General features: G+C 46.2%; 1 long non-coding RNA gene across 1 annotated transcript; it reads right to left on the bottom strand.

Moving 5' to 3' along the window:
• Positions 1–13,114: 13,114 nt before the first annotated feature.
• LOC128336232 (uncharacterized) lies at positions 13,115–15,998 on the bottom strand. Its single transcript, XR_008311865.1, has 3 exons — positions 15,902–15,998; positions 14,534–14,603; positions 13,115–13,481 (listed from the first exon to the last, which is right to left on the bottom strand). It is a non-coding gene; the product is annotated as an uncharacterized LOC128336232 (long non-coding RNA).
• Between the last annotated feature and the right edge of the window lie 1,373 nt (positions 15,999–17,371).

The following is a 17,371-nucleotide window of genomic DNA, read 5'->3' as shown; positions in this document are numbered from 1 at the left end:
CATCTCTATTTTGTAATCATATGGGCAGCCGATCCGGCCACCCAGGGACAGCTCGGCAATCATCTGCAGGGAAGGGTAAGTTAACCCACTCTCCCCGTTGACCCACCCAAAGTTCTTCTCACTGATCATGAGAAGAGCTTCAATGTTTCTTGAAATTCTTGTTCCTGCCTAGCTTTTCTTAGACTAATCTATCCAGTTAATATTTATTTATTTGTTTATTTTATTTCATCATATTTTTACACCGCCCAAAACTTATGTCTCTGGGCGGTTTACAATAAGATTAAAAAGTAAAACGTTAATTAAAAACAAAAACAAAACAAAACAAAAATTTAAAAGCAAGAAATGTAAAACACAATTTAAAATTTTAAAAACAATATTCTAAAAATAACATACAAAACAATCAAAACACTATCAGTTAAAAGCCTGGGTGAAGAAATGCGTCTTTAAGGATTTTTTAAAGGATTTCAGAGATGGGTTTTTTTGAGGTCGTCTAACTCAAGAAACGGACGCAGTTGGCATATCAGCCAAAAGCTGATAGAAGGCACTTCTGGCCACTGTCTCAACCTGGGACACCAAGGAGACACTTGGATCCAGAAGCACCCCTAGACTGCGTACCTGTTCCTTCTGGGGAAGTGTGACCCCATCCAGAACAGGCAGATCAAACTTGTCTCTCGAGTTCCGACCTACACCATGAGTACCTCCGTCTTATCTGGATTCAGTCTCAGTTTGTTATCCCTCATCCAGCCCATTACTGACTCCAGGCAGGCATTTAGGGAGGTTATGCCCTCTCCCGATGATGCTGACATGGAGAAATAGATTTGGGTGTCATCAGCATACTGATAGCACCCTGCACCAAATCTCCTGATGATCTCTCCCAGTGGTTTCATGTAGATGTTAAACAACATCGGAGACAATATGGAGCCCTGCAGGACACCATACAAAAGTTCAGATTTTGAAGAACAGCAGTCTCCAAGGTTGACATTTCTGCCATTTCCCATACCTTGCTCTACAAGTCTGTCAAGGTAAGAACTCAACAAAGGAAAATAGGAAGCTGTCTTATCAGCTTCCTTCGTCCAGTCAGACCATCTGGCTCTGTATTGTCTACACTGACTGGAAGCAGTTTCTCCAAGGTTACAGGCATGGGTCTCTCCCAGCCCTATCTTGGAGATGCTGCCAGGGAGGGACCTTCTGCATGCAAGCAGGCAGGTGCTCTTCCCAGAGCAGCCCCATCCCCTAAGGGGAATCTCTTACAGTGTTCACACAGGTAGTTTCCCATTCAAATGCAAATTAGGGTGGTGCCTGCTTAGCAAAGGGGACGATTCATGCTTGCTACCACAAGGCCAGCAAAGGCCAAACAGTGTTACAAGGCTCCTTTTCCACATTGGCTGGAACCTTAAATGAGGATGCATTGCAACATTTTGCTGTAGGTTCTATTTCTTATCTCCTCAAACTATCCAGATAGAATCACCACTTCTATCTTTGAAGGCATGGAATCCCAAACATTCCTCTTAGAACAAGTTGCTCATTTCACAAGGAGCATCGTCAAACACGGCACCCGCAGGCGAAAATGTGGGCTTTTAGCTTTGCCTGTTGCAATTACATAGCTCTAATAAGTGTAAGAGATTGTCTAAATATTTATTATGAAGAGGAGCCAGGCATCTTTTCAGGCTACGACTTGGACTTGGCATGGATCACCCTGCTTGGGATTTTGCATAATCTCATCCTGATGAATTTTCACAGCTGTTAACTGTACTAAGAGAATCCCAGAAGCGATGTCTGATATGAGACCATGTGATCTTCAGCTGGTTCTCCCATCTTTCACTGGGATTACTTTCAGACAGCATGAATGCTTTGAGGTGTGGCTATCTCACTCCAAGGGACAATTAGTTTCCCCCCCTCTTTTGGCGTTTGTCCCAAATAAAGGAAGACATGCAGAAAATATATATTAAGACTATGAATCTCCATCAGTGTAAGCTCAGTGGGAATTCAAGAATCAAGAGTCTAGGAGAAAGAACCTGAGGCAAGTCTAACGATCAGCGAGACTCGCCAAAATGAGGTTCGAGGGGAGAGGGGGTTCAGCCCGCTCTCCCCACAGACGAGCACTGCGGCAGCTCTGGGCGGCCACATCGGCCGCCCACACGACTGCAGGCTCTGTCACGGAGTTGGCGGGAGCTGCAGGGATCGAGGGCCATGCAGCCCCCAGAAGTTCCAGGATACCCTGTGCAAGTGCTGGAGAGACCCCTGAGCCTGGGAGGCTGCTTACAGATGGGCTCCCCCAAGCCCGGGAGGCTGCTTACAGATGCAGATGGGCAGGTCGGGAGACCTGGGCGGCCGGATCGGCCGCCCACATGATTGCTGGCTCCGTGATGGAGCCGGCGGGGGCTGGGGAGCTCAGCGGCCACGCACCCCCCGGAAGCCCCAGTATGCCCTGTGTGAACATGCAGGGCATACTGGGGAGACCCCCAGAGCGGGGAGGCGGCTTTTCGCCTCCCAGTCGGGGGTCTACTCACGAGTAGCCACGCCACAGCTACTCACAATCAGGGAGCCTGGTTTTGCAGAGCGCTCGCTCCACAAACCCAGGCTAATGGCAGGGCCACTTAGGTGGGTTACCCACCTTGGAACCACTGGGCTCGCAGCCGAGCCCGGTGGTTCCCACAATCGGGGAAAATCGGGCTAGGCTTTCCTAGTCTGGTTTCCCCCGATCATGAGAATAGCAGCAAGGAAGGAGTAAATCCTACCTAGGTCAATCATTGAAAGCACACACAGCTCCCCAAAACAGGTAGAACACAGTTTTTGATTGCGTGAGTGTGTGTGAATGACCTCGTGATGTACAGAGGGGCAAGTGCAGACTGCTTTTCAGGGCTCTTGCTGCTGGCTCTTTGTTAGCCTCACCTCCATTCCAGGACTCGACTAAAAGTCACTAAATCACCATTCAAAAGCTGTCCTGGGTCAAGGAATGGATTAAACAAAAACACCACACACACAACCAAAAATTGGGAGCACACACAGCCCCCAAACCCGGGTGGATTAGAATTTTTGATTGTGCAAATGACCTCTGAAGATAACTAGTGTCTCTGTGAAGGCTAAATCCAATAGTCAAGAGCTCTATATTCACATTTGGTGCTGTTCGGTGCTTCACATTTGGAGGGAGAGTAGTTCAGTGAAATACTACTACTACTACTACTACTACTACTACTACTACTACTACTACTACTACTAGACAGTGAAGAAGAGGTACTTAAAATGGTCAATAACGAGAAACTATTAAACACTAATGAAACAAAGCAGGCCTACAAGAAAGAGTAAGTGGAGAGCTGAGCAGGAAAGTGGAAAAATAAGCCACTGCATGATCAATATTTGCACAACATAACTGAAAAATCAAACATCACCAAGACCTGGCAATGGCTTAAGAATGGCAACTTGAAGAAAGAAACTGAGGGTTTAATACTGGCTGCACAAGAACAGGCACTAAGAACAAATGCAATAAGAGCAAAAGTAGAAAAATCAATAACAAACATCAAGTGCCGCCTTTGTAAAGAAGCAGATGAAACAGTGGACCACCTAATCAACTGTTGTCAAAAGATCGCACAGACTGACTACAAACAAAGGCATGACAAGGTAGCAGGGATGATACACTGGAACATCTGCAAAAAATACAAGCTACTTGGCAGCACTTAATCAATCAATCAATCAATCAATCAATCAATCAGTGTTTGGGAGATGTGTGTGCTCCCAGTTTTTGTCTGCAAGCTAGGAGGAAAACTTGGGTAGAAGTGATGGTCTGGAACCAAGATGGGGGGGAAACGTGGGTAGAAGTGATGGTGTGGAAGCTAGGCTGCTATTCATATGAGCATGCAAAACTGGGCTAAGAGAGCCCAGCCCGGTTTTGCACATTTGTATGAACCACCAGGATCGGGCCTGATCTCAGCAGCTGCACAGCGGCAAACGCAGCTAAGTAACCACCCTCTTAAATGAGGTTAAGGGAGCGAGCACTCCCTTAACCTCATTTTTGTAATCGTGTGTCAGCTGGCACATGGGGGGGAGGGGGGATTTCCATAATGCACCTCGAACTCATGTGGTGCATTATCGGAGCTCCGGGGGTGGAGCGACACGCTGCAGCGTATCGCTCATCCTGTAGTGCACCCCAACCCCCGGAGCTGCCAAGAATTCAGCCAGTCGTCTGGGCAGGCGATCTGCCCACTCAGGGAAGAGAGCTCAGTTGTCTGCGGGGAGCATGAGTCAAACCCACTCTCACCACAGACCTCCATGGAGCTCTTCTCACTGATAATGAGAAGAGCTCCAAGGTGGGAGGAAAACCTGGGTAGAATTGATGGTGAGGAAGCCAGGTAGGAGGAAAATCTGGGTAGCTTTTCCTCTTACCTTACTTCCACACAAATGAAAATTTGGAGTACACACAGCTCCCCAAACGGAGTAGAACACAGTTTTTGATTGTGTGAATGACTTCAGTATGTCTCCAGAGCTCTTGCTACCCAAGGGAACGGACACAGCCTAACAAACAACAAAAGCCTGCCTGAATGGAGAGATGAAACTGAAAAATGCATGACTCTCTCACAGAATAAACCATCTTGTTTATTTCAGGAGGAGCGTAAGCCTCCATTTGCTCCCGGACATCCAAAATTTATTGGCAAGATTTCTTCACAGTTGTAAAGGCATAACGGCATTCAGTGAAGTTATAATTATGGTCTGAACTGACCTCTCTTTGGAATTATTTATCTTCTTGCTGAAGATGACTCAAACAGTATATTATATCATGGACAGTGCTCTTGCTGGGATTTCAGCGGTGGCTGCAACAGATTAATCAGCAGTGTCACATTTTCGGCATCTGCACAGCTCTTACAATACGCAGAGGGTGGGGTGGGGAGGTGGGGAGGACATGATCTCTAAATCAACAAACTTCAGCCAGTCTCATTTCTTCCAATCGCTTTGAAGGTGAAAGGACTTCTGCAGGAATCTGTGCCCCTCCAATACGGCACCAAGCCTATATTCCTGGAATCCAGATAAAGCCTTCCATAAAACTGCAGTTGTGTGTCTGGGAAGCCTGGAGACAAAGCAGCTCTGGAAAGTAAGGGGATGGGGCTGTAGCTCAGTGGTAGAGCACCTCATTAGCATGCAGAAGATTCAGTACCCAGCAGCATTTCCATCTGAATCTAGGAATGACACTTGGAAAAGAATATTCTCCATTCTTTCCCAGAATGGGTGAGAATAATTCTCCAAATATTTATATAACACCCCCATATAAAATCTCTGGGCACTTTACAATTAAAACCTAAGATCATATCACATTAAATCAGCCATAAATAACACTTAAAAACAATTAAAACTAAAAGCCTGATAAAATAGATGTGCTTTCAAAAGTAGTTTAAACAAAGCCAGAGATGGGGAGGTTCTAATTTCATGTGGGAGTATGGTCCAGAGCCCTGGGGCAACCCAGCTGGTCTTGAGGTTGCAAACATGAATTGTCCTTTTACTAAGCATGGTCCACCCTGGTTTGCATTTGAATGGGAGACTACAAGGTCATTCACACAATCAAAAATGGTGTTCAACCCAGGTATGGAAGCTGTATGTGCTCCCAATTTTCGGTTGTGTGGAAACAAGGTAGGAGGAAAACCTGAGAAGAAGTGATTGTGTGGAATCAAGGTAGGAGGAAAAACTGGATAGCTTTTCCTCCTACATTGCTTCCACCCAACCATTTCCACCCAGGTTTCCTTCCTACTTTGCTTCCACACAACCACTTCTATCCAGGTTTTCCTCTTATCCTGCTTCCACACAACCAAAAATTGGGAGCACACAAAGCTCCCAAACCTGGCTAGAAGACAGTGAAGCTCTTCTCAAGATCAGTGAGAAGAGCTTCTTCCAGGTGGGTGAGGAGTGTGGGCTTAGCCCGCTCTCCCCACAGATGATCCGAAGGCAGCTCTGGGCAGCCAGATCAGCCACCCACATGACTGCCGGCTCAGTCACGGAGCTGGTGGGAGCTGTGGGGATCGGTGGCCATGTGCCCCCCCAGAAGTTCCAGGATGCTGGAGAGAACCCTGAGCCTCCAGTTGGGGGTCTACTCATGTAACAACTGCGCACCGCAGCGACACACGAGGAAAAAGATGCGGTTGATGGAGCACTCGCTCCATTAACCTCATCTAAGGGGAGGGGTATTCATGGAAGCTAGCTGCCGGGAGCCGCATATCTCCAGTTGCAGCACACGGCCGTCTAAAAGCTGGCTAAGCTCCCTTAGCCCGCTTTTGGGTGATCGTGAGAATAGTCTCAGTTTTTGATTGTGTGAATCACTCCTACATGTAAGATGGGAATGGGGTCATAGCTCAGTGGAAGAACATATACTTTGCATACAGAATGGCTCAACTTCCCTCCCTGGCAGCATTTCCAAGATAGGGCAGTTGTGTAGTTTTGTGTAGAGAAAATAGAGCTAGATGGACCAAGGGTCTGACTCAGTAGCAGGGGCATACCAAAGTTGGAGTGTGCCCGGAGATGAGATTTTCAAATGGGCCCCTTGTTGCCTTCCTTTCCTTCTCCTGGCCACATGTCTCTGCTGAAGAAGAGCATTAAGGACACGCTGAGCTCAACGCTGATGTCACGCCCTCGATCTCCGACAGCGAGGAGGAAGGGGAAGCTGTCAACTTTCCAGCTGATTCAGGAGTGTCTGAGGGGCAGAGCCCGGCTGTCAGCCTTTATGAAATGGCTGTGGTAGATCCAACTAATGATTTAGAGCAGGCACGGCAACCTGAGTCAGCGGAAGGCGTGGGGAACCAATGCGAAGAGCTATGCAATGAAACACCACTGACTCCATAACAGCGCAGGCTCACGAGATGTAGAACGCAATTAGAGGCTGTTAGGAGGAGCAAAAGCCTCTTGCTGAGGGCTGACAAGCCTTGAATTCCTACCAGCTGGGAGCTTTCAGCTTGTTCTAGAAATCACATCTCCAGCCTCCTACTCATTGCTGAGAATCAACATTCGTCAACATTCCTTGTTGACAGCGTTCAGCCAAGCCATATCTAATTTCAGCAGCTCCGCTTGCTTTGTGAACTTCCCTAGCAGCTGGCCAGACCTTGACAGCTGAGAGAGAAGTGACTGGCCCAGAGGCAAAAGGGCTGAGAAGTGTGCGTCACACATAGAACACACTCACTGTGTAAGCAGGACACTTGCATTGCTCAGTTAGAGACACTTCCAAGTGTGGTGTCTTGCGTGTGTGTGTGTGTGTGTGTGTGTGTGTGTGTGTGTGTGTAAAAACACTATGCAGCTTTCAGAGACTCTTCTAAGCCCTGCTAACTAGGCAAGGAGGCACCTTTTTTTTTTTAATGTGGTGGTTCTCTTTATTTAACAGGGGGCAAGCAACCACCCCCAGCACAGTACCCCTCTTGAATGGGACATGCCATTGTACTGTATTCACTGTATTCCCCTCGTGGGGCGGTGCTGCTCTGCATGCAGATGGTCCCAGGTTCCCTCCCTGGCAGCATCTCCTGCCTGCAGGCTCTGAGAAGCAGCTGCCAGTCGGGTCTGACCTGGTGGTAGACAGCTTGCTCCGTTGAACTTCTGAAATGTCAAACCTCTGTACCTTTGAACTTTTGAACCTTTGATCTTGCAAACCTTTGAACTATTGAACCAGGGGCCACTTATCTGAACCAGGTTCAATGGTTCGAAGGTTCAATTGTTCAATGGTTTGAAGGTTCAATGGTTCAAAGGTTCATTGAACCATTGAACTGTTGAACCTTTGAACCATTGAACCTTCGAACCATTGATCTTGCGATCTTTGGAACCATTGAACTATTGAACCTTCGAACTGTTGAACTTTCCTGAGTGGCATGGAACACTCCAGGAATCTCCTCAGCCGAACCCCTCTTGAATGGAACATGCCACGTGTAAGCACTGTATTCCCCTCGTGGGGCGGTGCCGCTCTGCATGCAGATGGTCCCAGGTTCCCTCCCTGGCAGCATCTCCTGCCTGCAGGCTCTGAGAAGCAGCTGCTAGTCGGGTCTGACCTGGTGGTAGACAGCTTGCTCTGTTGAACTTTTGAAATGTCAAACCTCTGTACCTTTGCACTTTTGAACCTTTGATCTTGCGAACCTTCGAACTATTGAACCAGGGGGGCCACTTAGCTGAACCATGTTCAATGGTTCGAAGGTTCAGTGGTTCAAAGGCTCAATGGTTCAAAGGGTCATTGAACCATTGAATCATTGAACCGTTGAACCATTGAACCGTTGAACCATTGAACCTTCGAACCATTGAAATTTCAAACCTTTGTACCTTTGAACTTTTGATCTTGTGATCTTTCGAACCATTGAACTATTGAACCTTCAAACTGTTGAACTTTCCTGATTGGCATGGAACACGCCAGGAGTCTCCTCAGCCAGTACCCCTCTTGAATGTGACATGCCACGTGTGAGCACTGTATTCCCCTCGTGGGGCGGTGCCGCTTTGCATGCAGATGGTCCCAGGTTCCCTCCCTGGCAGCATCTCCTGCCTGCAGGCTCTGAGAATCAGCTGCCAGTCGGGTCTGACCTGGTGGTAGACAGCTTGCTCTGTTGAACCTTTAAATTTCAAACCTCTGTACCTTTGAATGTTTGAACCTTTGATCTTGCGAACCTTCGAACTAGAACTGGGGGCCACTTATCTGAATCAAGTTCAATGGTTTGAAGGTTCAGTGGTTAAGAGGTTCAATGGTTAAGAGGTTCAATGGTTCAAAGGTTCATTGAATAATTGAATAATTGAACCATTGAACCTTCGAACTGCCTGCAGGCTCTGAGAAGCAGCTTCCAGTCGGGTCTGACCTGGTGGTAGACAGCTTGCTCTGTTGAACCTTTGAAATTTCAAACCTCTGTTCCTTTTACTTTTGAACCTTTGATCTTGTGAACATTTGAACCTTTGATCTTGTGAAATGTAAAACTATTGAACCTTTGAAATTTCAAACCTTTGTACCTTTGAACTTTTGATCTTATGAACTTTCAAATGGTCAACCCTCTGTACCTTTGAACTGTACCTGCAAACATTTGAACTATTGAACCGGGGGCCACTTATCTGAACCAGTTTCAATGGTTAGGTTCAATGGTTCAAAGGTTCAAAGGAGCCTTTTGAGCCTTTGGTTCATTGAACTATTGAACCTTCGAACCATTGAACCTTCAAACCTTTGTACCTTTGTACCTTCGAACCTTTGTACCTTCAAACTTTTGATCTTGTGAACTTTCAAACCATCAACCCTCTGTACCTTTGAGCTTTTGAACCTTTGATCTTGTGAACTTTCGAACTATTGAACCGGGGGCCACTTATCTGAACCAGGTTCAATGGTTTGGTTCAAAGGTTCAATGGTTCAAAGTTTCAATGTTTCAAAGGTTCATTGAACCATTGAACCTTCGAACCATAGAAATTTCAAAACTTTGTACCTTTGAACTTTTGATCTTGCGATCTTTCGAACCATCGAACTATTGAATCTTCGAACTGTTGAACTTTCCTGAGTGGCATGGAACACTCCAGGAGTCTCCTCAGCCAGACTGCTTGATCTGTGCAAGGGTGTCCTGCACACTTTGAACTTTTGAACCTTTGATATGCGAACTTTCAAACAAGATCAAAGGTTCAAAAGTTCAAAGGAACAGAGGTTTGAAATTTCAAAGGTTCAACAGAGCAAGCTGTCAACCACCAGGTCAGACCCGACTGGCAGCTGCTTCTCAGAGCCTGCAGGCAGTTCGAAGGTTCAATGGTTCAATAGTTCAATGAACCTTTGTACCATTGTACGTTTGTACCTTTGTACCATTGTACATTTTTGTACCTTTGTACTTTTTTGTACCTTTTTGTACCTTTTTGTACCTTTGTACCTTTTTGTACCTTTGTACCTTTTTGTACCTTTGTACTTTTGTGTACCTTTTTGTACCTTTGTTCCATTTTGTACCTTTGTACCTTTTTGTACCTTTGTACCTTTTTGTACCTTTTTGTACCTTTGTACCTTTGTACCATTGTACCTTTGAACCATTGTACCTTTGCACCATTGTACCTTTGTACCTTTTTACATTTGTACCATTGAACCTTTGTACCATTGAACCTTTGTACCAATGTACCATTGTACCTTTGTACTTTTGTACCTTTGTACCATTGAACCTTTGTACCTTTGTACCTACACCCCTGCATTGTACCTTTGTACCTTTGTACCTTTATACCTACACCCCTGCATTGTACCTTTGTACCATTGTACCTTTGCACCTACACCCCTGCATTGAACCTTAGTACCATTGTAACATTGTACCTTTGTAGCATTGTACAGTTGTACCATTGTACCTTTGTACCTTGGTACCTACACCCCTGCATTGAACCTTTGTACCTTTGTACCATTGTACCTTTGTACATTTATACCTTTTTACCTTTGTACCTACACCCCTGCATTGAACCTTTGTACCTTTGTAACTTTGAACCATTGTACCATTGTACCTTTGAACCATTGTACCATTGTACCTTTGAACCATTGTACCTTTGTACCATTGTACCTTTGCGCCGTTGTACCTTTGTACCATTGAACCTTTGTACCTTTGTACTATTGAACCTTTGTTCCTTTGATCCACTGACCCATTGTTCCTTTGACCCATTGTTCCTTTGTTCCTTTGACCCAACACTGTACCTTTGACCCATTGACCCATTGTTCCTTTGACCCATTGACCCAACACTGTACCTTTGTCCTTTTGTACCTTTGTCCTTTTGTACCATTGAACCTTTGTACCATTGAACCTTTGTACATTTGTACCATTGTACCTTTGTACTTTTGTACCTTTGTTCCTTTGATCCATTGACCCATTGTTCCTTTGACCCATTGCTCCTTTGTTCCTTTGACCCATTGACCCATTGTTCCTTTTACCCTTTGACCCATTGTTCCTTTGACCCATTGACCCAACTTTGTACCTTTGTACTTTTGCACCTTTGTACTTTTGTACCTTTGTACCTTTGTCCTTTTGTACCATTTAACCTTTGTACCTTTGCACCATTGAACCTTTGTACCTTTGTACTTTTGTACCATTGTACCTTTGTACTTTTGTACCTTTGACCCATTGACCCATTGTTCCATTGTTCCTTTGACCAATTGACCCAACACTGTACCTTTGCACCTTTGTTCCTTTGACCCATTGTTCCTATGTTCCTTTGACCCATTGTTCCTATGTTCCTTTGACCCATTGTTCCTATGTTCCTTTGACCCATTGACCCATTGTTCCTTTGACCCATTGACCCATTAATCCTTTGACCCAATGACCCATTGTTCCTTTGACCCATTGACCCATTGTTCCTTTGTTCCATTGACCCAACTCTGTACCCATTGACCCAACATTGTACCTTTGTACCTTTGTACTTTTTTACTTTTGTACCTTTGTCCTTTTGTACCATTGAACCTTTGTACCTTTGTATTTTTGTACCTTTGTACCATTGAACCTTTGTAGTTTTGTACCTTTGTACTATTGTACCATTGTACCTTTGACCCATTGACCCATTGTTCCTTTGACCCATTGATCCAACACTGTACCTTTGTACCTTTGACCCTTTGTTCCTTTGACCCATTGACCCATTGTTCCTTTGACCCATTGACCCATTGTTCCTTTGACACATTGACCCATTGTTCCTTTGTACCTTTGACCCATTGACCCAACTCTGTACCTTTGTACCCATTGACCCATTGACCCAACTCTGTACCTTTGTACACATTGACCCATTGACCCAACTTTGTACCTTGGTACCTTTGTACTTTGGTACTTTTGTACCTTTGTACTTTTGTACCATTGAACCTTTGTACCTTTGTTCCATTGACCCATTGTTCCATTGTTCCTTTGACCCATTGACCAAACTTTGTACCTTGGTACCGTTGTACCTTTGTCCTTTTGTACTATTGAACCTTTGTACCTTTGTACTCTTATAGCTTTGTACCATTGTACCTTTGTACCTTTTTTCCATTGACCTATTGTTCCTTTGACCCATTGACCCATTGACCCATTGACCCAACACTGTACCTTTGTACCTTTGACCCATTGATCCATTGTTCCTTTGTACCTTTGACCCATTGACCCAACTCTGTACCTTTGTACCAATTGACCCATTGAACCAACTTTGTACCTTTGTACTTTTGCACCTTTGTACCTTTGTTCCTTTGACCCATTGACCCAACACTGTACCTTTGTACCTTTGACCCATTGTTCCTTTGACCCATTGACCCAACATTGTACCTTTGTACCTTTGACCCATTGTTCCTTTGACTCATTGACCCATTGTTCCTTTGACCCCTTGTTCCCTTGCCCCATTGTTCCTTTGTTCCTTTGACCCTTTGACCCTTTGACCCAACTCTGTACCCATTGACCCATTGACCCAACTCTGTACCCATTGACCCAACTCTGTACCCATTGACCCATTGAACCTTTGGACCTTCGTACCTTTGTGTACCTCCGATCTTGTGAACTTTCAAAGGTTCAATGGTTCGAAGGTTCGTTGAACCTTCAAACCATTGAACCTTCGAACCATTGAACCTTCAAACTTTTGATCTTGTGAACTTTCAAACTGTCAACCCAGGCACTTTAAATTGCAGGAGCCTGCAGCAGCATGGGCTAGGTTGACCCCAGGCAGGGGTGAGCCAGAGTTTTACTTGGTGGCTGCCAGGCAGTGCCTGAAGAAGGAATTCCTGTTCCCCTCCCAGCCCCAACTGGCAGCTGGCTTGCATGATCCTCCCAGTCCAGGACAGCACCCTGAGCTCCTCTGGCACAGAGCAGCCACCACCCCAAGCCCTACATCGGCTCACAGCAGGAATCCCACTGAGGCATCCCGGCCAGCCCGGGACCACTTATCTGAACCAGGTTCAATGGTTCAAAGTTCCATGGTTCAATGGTTCTTTGAACCTTTGACCTTGCAAAATTTTGAACTATTGAACCTTTGAACCTTTGAAATTTCAAACCTTTGTACCTTTGAACTTTTGATCTTGTGATCTTTCGAACCATCAAATTATTGAACCTTTGAACTGTTGAACTTTCCTGAGTGGGGGGGGGGGGGAAATGGGGACACGGGCACAAGAACAAACAAATAGAAAGAACCCGTGTAAAATGGACAAGGTACAAAAATGCAGACGCACAGTAGAAAATGAAGAAATACTACATATAATCTCAAACTAAAGGCATCCAGAAATCAGCAGCGAAAAAATACAGCAGTGTAGACTGTTACAAACTCCTCAATGGCAAAAAAGCACTCCCAAAGGAATAATGGTACAAACACTGGTATTGTAAACAAACTGATGAGAAACTGCTGGTGCCAGTTTGCTGAAAGTCCACCCTCCATCATGGAGAGGTAATCCCCTCTGCACAGTCCTTGGAAAATCTGAAAACTTTGCACTGGAATCTTAAAGCTTGAATGAAGACTTGAAAACTTTCTTGTAGCTTGAATGAAGACTGGAAACTGGAAAACTTGACAGACTCCCTAGATGATACATCTTCATCAGAAGTTCCTAATGTCTATAGATCAATGAACATTAGAATGTAACATCAACAGTGCAAAGAACAACATGACATATATATGATATAAATGCAGCCACACCAACCTTATTTGAGGAAAAGCCTTGTCATAAGAGCAGCACAACAGTGCCTGCAAAAACATGCTATAATCCTTCATGAGTCAGACTCAACCTTGGAGTTAAATACTCTCTACAAAAACTCAAACGATCACATGTGGGGTAAAACTAATTAGCCAGCTGGGCTCATCTTCATACCCCCTGATCTTAAAGAAACAACCATTTCCAGAAAGCCATAGAAATGTATCTCATGGGCTCTTAAATGCTGTAAGGTTCTCTTCAAGAGAAGATCCTACCACATATATGACAAAGCCTTATCACTAAACGCAGCACCAAAGTGCCTGCTAAAAATGCTAGAGCCTCTTAATGGACTTAACCAAGGAGTAAAAATACTCTCCAAATAAATCAGTAACTTAATGGGTGGAAATGTGAAGCCAGCTGGACTAATCCATATATGAAGTGAAATACTCTCAAACGGAGAATCCTATGTATATCCCTGAATATGTACCTACACTGAATATGTACCTCAATATGGATGAGGCTAAATCAGGAACCAATGGCGGTGATTCTCCAGACAAAACTGCTTTTCATCTGTCTTGGGACTTGCATAGATTGTATATTTGGATTATATGACCTCACCAACATTTGACAATTATCTAATGGCCAACGTTCAGCAAAAAAAGCCCCTTCTGTGTTCTTGTGGCTTTTCTCGTTAGAAGACAAGCCAAATTACATATAGCCCATCTAAATTCATTCTAATGGACCTACAGCCAAGTTACCCTCCCTGTTCTCTACCAAGAGCCAGCAAATCAAGTTTGCAAATTGTCAGCTTAGAAACAGATTTGGACCAAAGCTCATATATGAATTCTTGATTAGGGGCACAGAAGCCCCTTACATGATAAAGGATTGAAATAATGTGATCACATATGATATATATATATGTATGCATATATGTATGTGCTGAAAAACACAAGCTCCCTACTCCTTTTCGCTTACCTTCAACTTGTGGGGCCAGAGCCAGGAAGAACAGTCCTTGTTGTCTGCACACAGGGTTCTGTGGGGCCCACTGGGGGAAAGCAACACAGAAACATTCTATGAAAGCCTTCCTCTGTGCTCTTCCCTCCCAAAATGTGCAGCTGGAGGCAACTGTCAGCTTGGTCCCCAAAGGACAGGTGATGTAAAGCCATCTATTCTACAAATCCAGGTTAAGACGACAATGTTCCCAGATTTGGCAGAATGCAGCAGTTGTGAGAAAGCGTGCTGTGTAACTCAAACATTTCCATAGCCCCGTGGAGGCTTCAGCAGACTCTGTGAAACACAGAAGAGGCTTCACCTGCCTGTGGGTCTTAACAGGGATTCCCAGATGTTGTTGACTACACCTCCCATAATCCCCAGCCTAAGGCCATTGCAGCTGGGGATGCTGGGAGTTGTAGTGGTCTAGAGGAGCCATTGCTCTCCCCCCCCCACTAAATGGAAGATGGCTCCAATAGGGGCCTCAATGTTGAGTGCCCAAGGCAGAGAAAGCACTCTGCTGGGCTGAAGAAAGGCATATGCTTGGCTGAGGATCCACTGAGGGTTAGGCTTAGCTGAGGGTTGGAGAGGAGAGCTGGTCTTGTGGTAGCAAGCATGACTTGTCCCCTTAGCTAAGCAGGGTCTGCCCTTGTTGCATATGAATGGGAGACTAGAAGTGTGAGCCCTGTAAGATATCCCCCTTAAGGGATGGAGCCACTCTGGGAAGAGCATCTAGGTTCCACGTTCCCTCCCTGGCAGCTTCTCCATGACAAGGCTGACAGAGACTCCTGCCTGCCACCTTGGAGAAGCATCTACCAGTCTGTGAAAACAATACTGAGCTAGGTGGACCAATGGTCTGACTCAGTATATGGAAGCTGCCTATGTTCACTCTCCAGACCAGGACCTGCTCAACTTCAGCCCTTTTGCAGATATTGGCCTACAATTCCCATAATTCCTGGCCACTGTGGCTAGGGGTTATGGGAGTTGTAGTCCAAAAACAGCTGGGGGGGGGGCAAAGTTGATCAGGCCAGGTCCAGACACTTAGCCAAGAGCATCATGTGTGTGTCTTGGTTTCTTTGGCCCAGCAGAGCACCTGCTCCGCCTTGGGCACTCCACACAGTGGTCCCTAGTGCAGTTGTCTTCCACTTCACAGGGGGGAGAGAGCAAGAGTTCCCCTGCTGTCTGGGTCTGGCTCAATCCATCTGCACCTTCCCAGGAGAGAAGTTCTCAGAGACAAAAGGGCTGAGAAAAGGGCTCCCTCCAAAAGAGGTCCAGCAAGGGACACACTGCTGGGCTGAAGGGGGGACAGTGCCCTCCCCCTGCTCCATGCAACACGCGCCCCCCTACACTCACCCAAATGCTGCTGCTGCTGCCGACCTCCAGCTCTGGCTTCAAGGTGGAAGGGGATCCGCCTAAGGAGCCCGGGAGAGTCACCGGCATGGCTGGCTGCTGTGGATAATAAGAGAGATGGAATTAAGGCGCTGGGGGAACATTGGGGATTAGGAGTACATAACTCCTTCCTGGGAGAGGTGGTCCGAGCCCACTCATCCCTCCTCTCCTCCACCGCTCCTCCTCTAAAGGAGAGAATGGCGTCCCAGGACCACAAAGGCCCCACAAGCTCCACAGACACATTTTAGCCATAGTCCATAGATCAGAGTCCTTAAATAATTCCCACAGTGATAAAACAGAGGGCCCCATGGAACAGACCAATGGAAAGAAAAGCTCTCATTCCTGTTAAAAGGCACCTCACAAGCCACAGTCACATGATCCAATACCACCAGCTCATTCCCAAAGATCCCCACATAAGCTGGGATCCATCGGAATTTAATACCATAACCTCTAGAATGGCAGCGGTACAGGCAGGGGTCTCTCAGCCCTGAGATGCTGCCAGGGAGGGGACTTGGGACCTAGATGCTCTTTCCCAAGGCGAATCTCTTCCAGTGCTCACACAGGTAGTCTCCCATCCAAATGCAATCCAGGGTGTGCCCTGCTTAGCAAAAGGGACAAGCCATGCTTGCTTCCACTCTAACACGTGTGCTCTGACAGCCCAAGGAGGGAGCTGCAAGGGCCCAAGCCTCTGCCGCCACCAAGGCACTCACTGGGCCAGCCTAGGTGGTGGTTGTAAAGTCCGGGACTGCCACCTGGGCATTTTCTCACTGGTCAGAGCACCAGTCAGGGAGGGGTCTGTAGCTTTCAGGGGAACCAATAGGGAAAAGCAGAGACTCCCGTTTTCTCCTTGCAAGTTAAAGGAGCCGCAGCACAGAAATCCGATCTTCAGCTGGGGGTTTTGTGGGTTGGAAAGAGGGAGGGAGGAAGAACCTGGAGGCCTTCACTGCTTAACACATCAGGCAAAAGACTAAAGGCAGTGGGGCCCATAGCTCAGAGGCAGAGCATTGGCTTGGCATGTACGAGGTCCCAGGTTGAATCCCTGGCAGCATCTCCAGGTAGGGCAGAGGAAAACCCATCTGGAACCCGGGAGAAGTGCTGCCAGGCAGAGTAGACAAAATGGAACCAGAGGGTCAGACTCAGTAGAAGGCAGCTGCTAGGCCTGGAAAAGAAGATTCTCCAGTGCATTTCATAGAATGGGCAGAAGAATTTTCCGAGACATTCTCTTCCATTCCAATTAATGCATGGGCAAATATTGTTCCTAAAAAACCCTAACCTCTAATTAATGCAGGAGTTCCAACCTTGGGTGCCCAGATGTTGGACTAGAACACCCCCAAAATACCAGCTGCAGGGGAGCAAGAGCAGGAGAGAGGGCATGGCCTCAGCTCTTGCCTGTGGGCTTCCCAGAAGCATCAGGTGGGCTACTGTGGGAAACAG

This window comes from Hemicordylus capensis, chromosome 12 (genome assembly GCF_027244095.1).
Source record: "Hemicordylus capensis ecotype Gifberg chromosome 12, rHemCap1.1.pri, whole genome shotgun sequence".
Classification (NCBI taxonomy): Eukaryota; Metazoa; Chordata; class Lepidosauria; order Squamata; family Cordylidae; genus Hemicordylus; species Hemicordylus capensis.
Note: the sequence above shows the minus strand (reverse complement) of the source record. Positions and strands in the feature narration are given on the sequence as shown.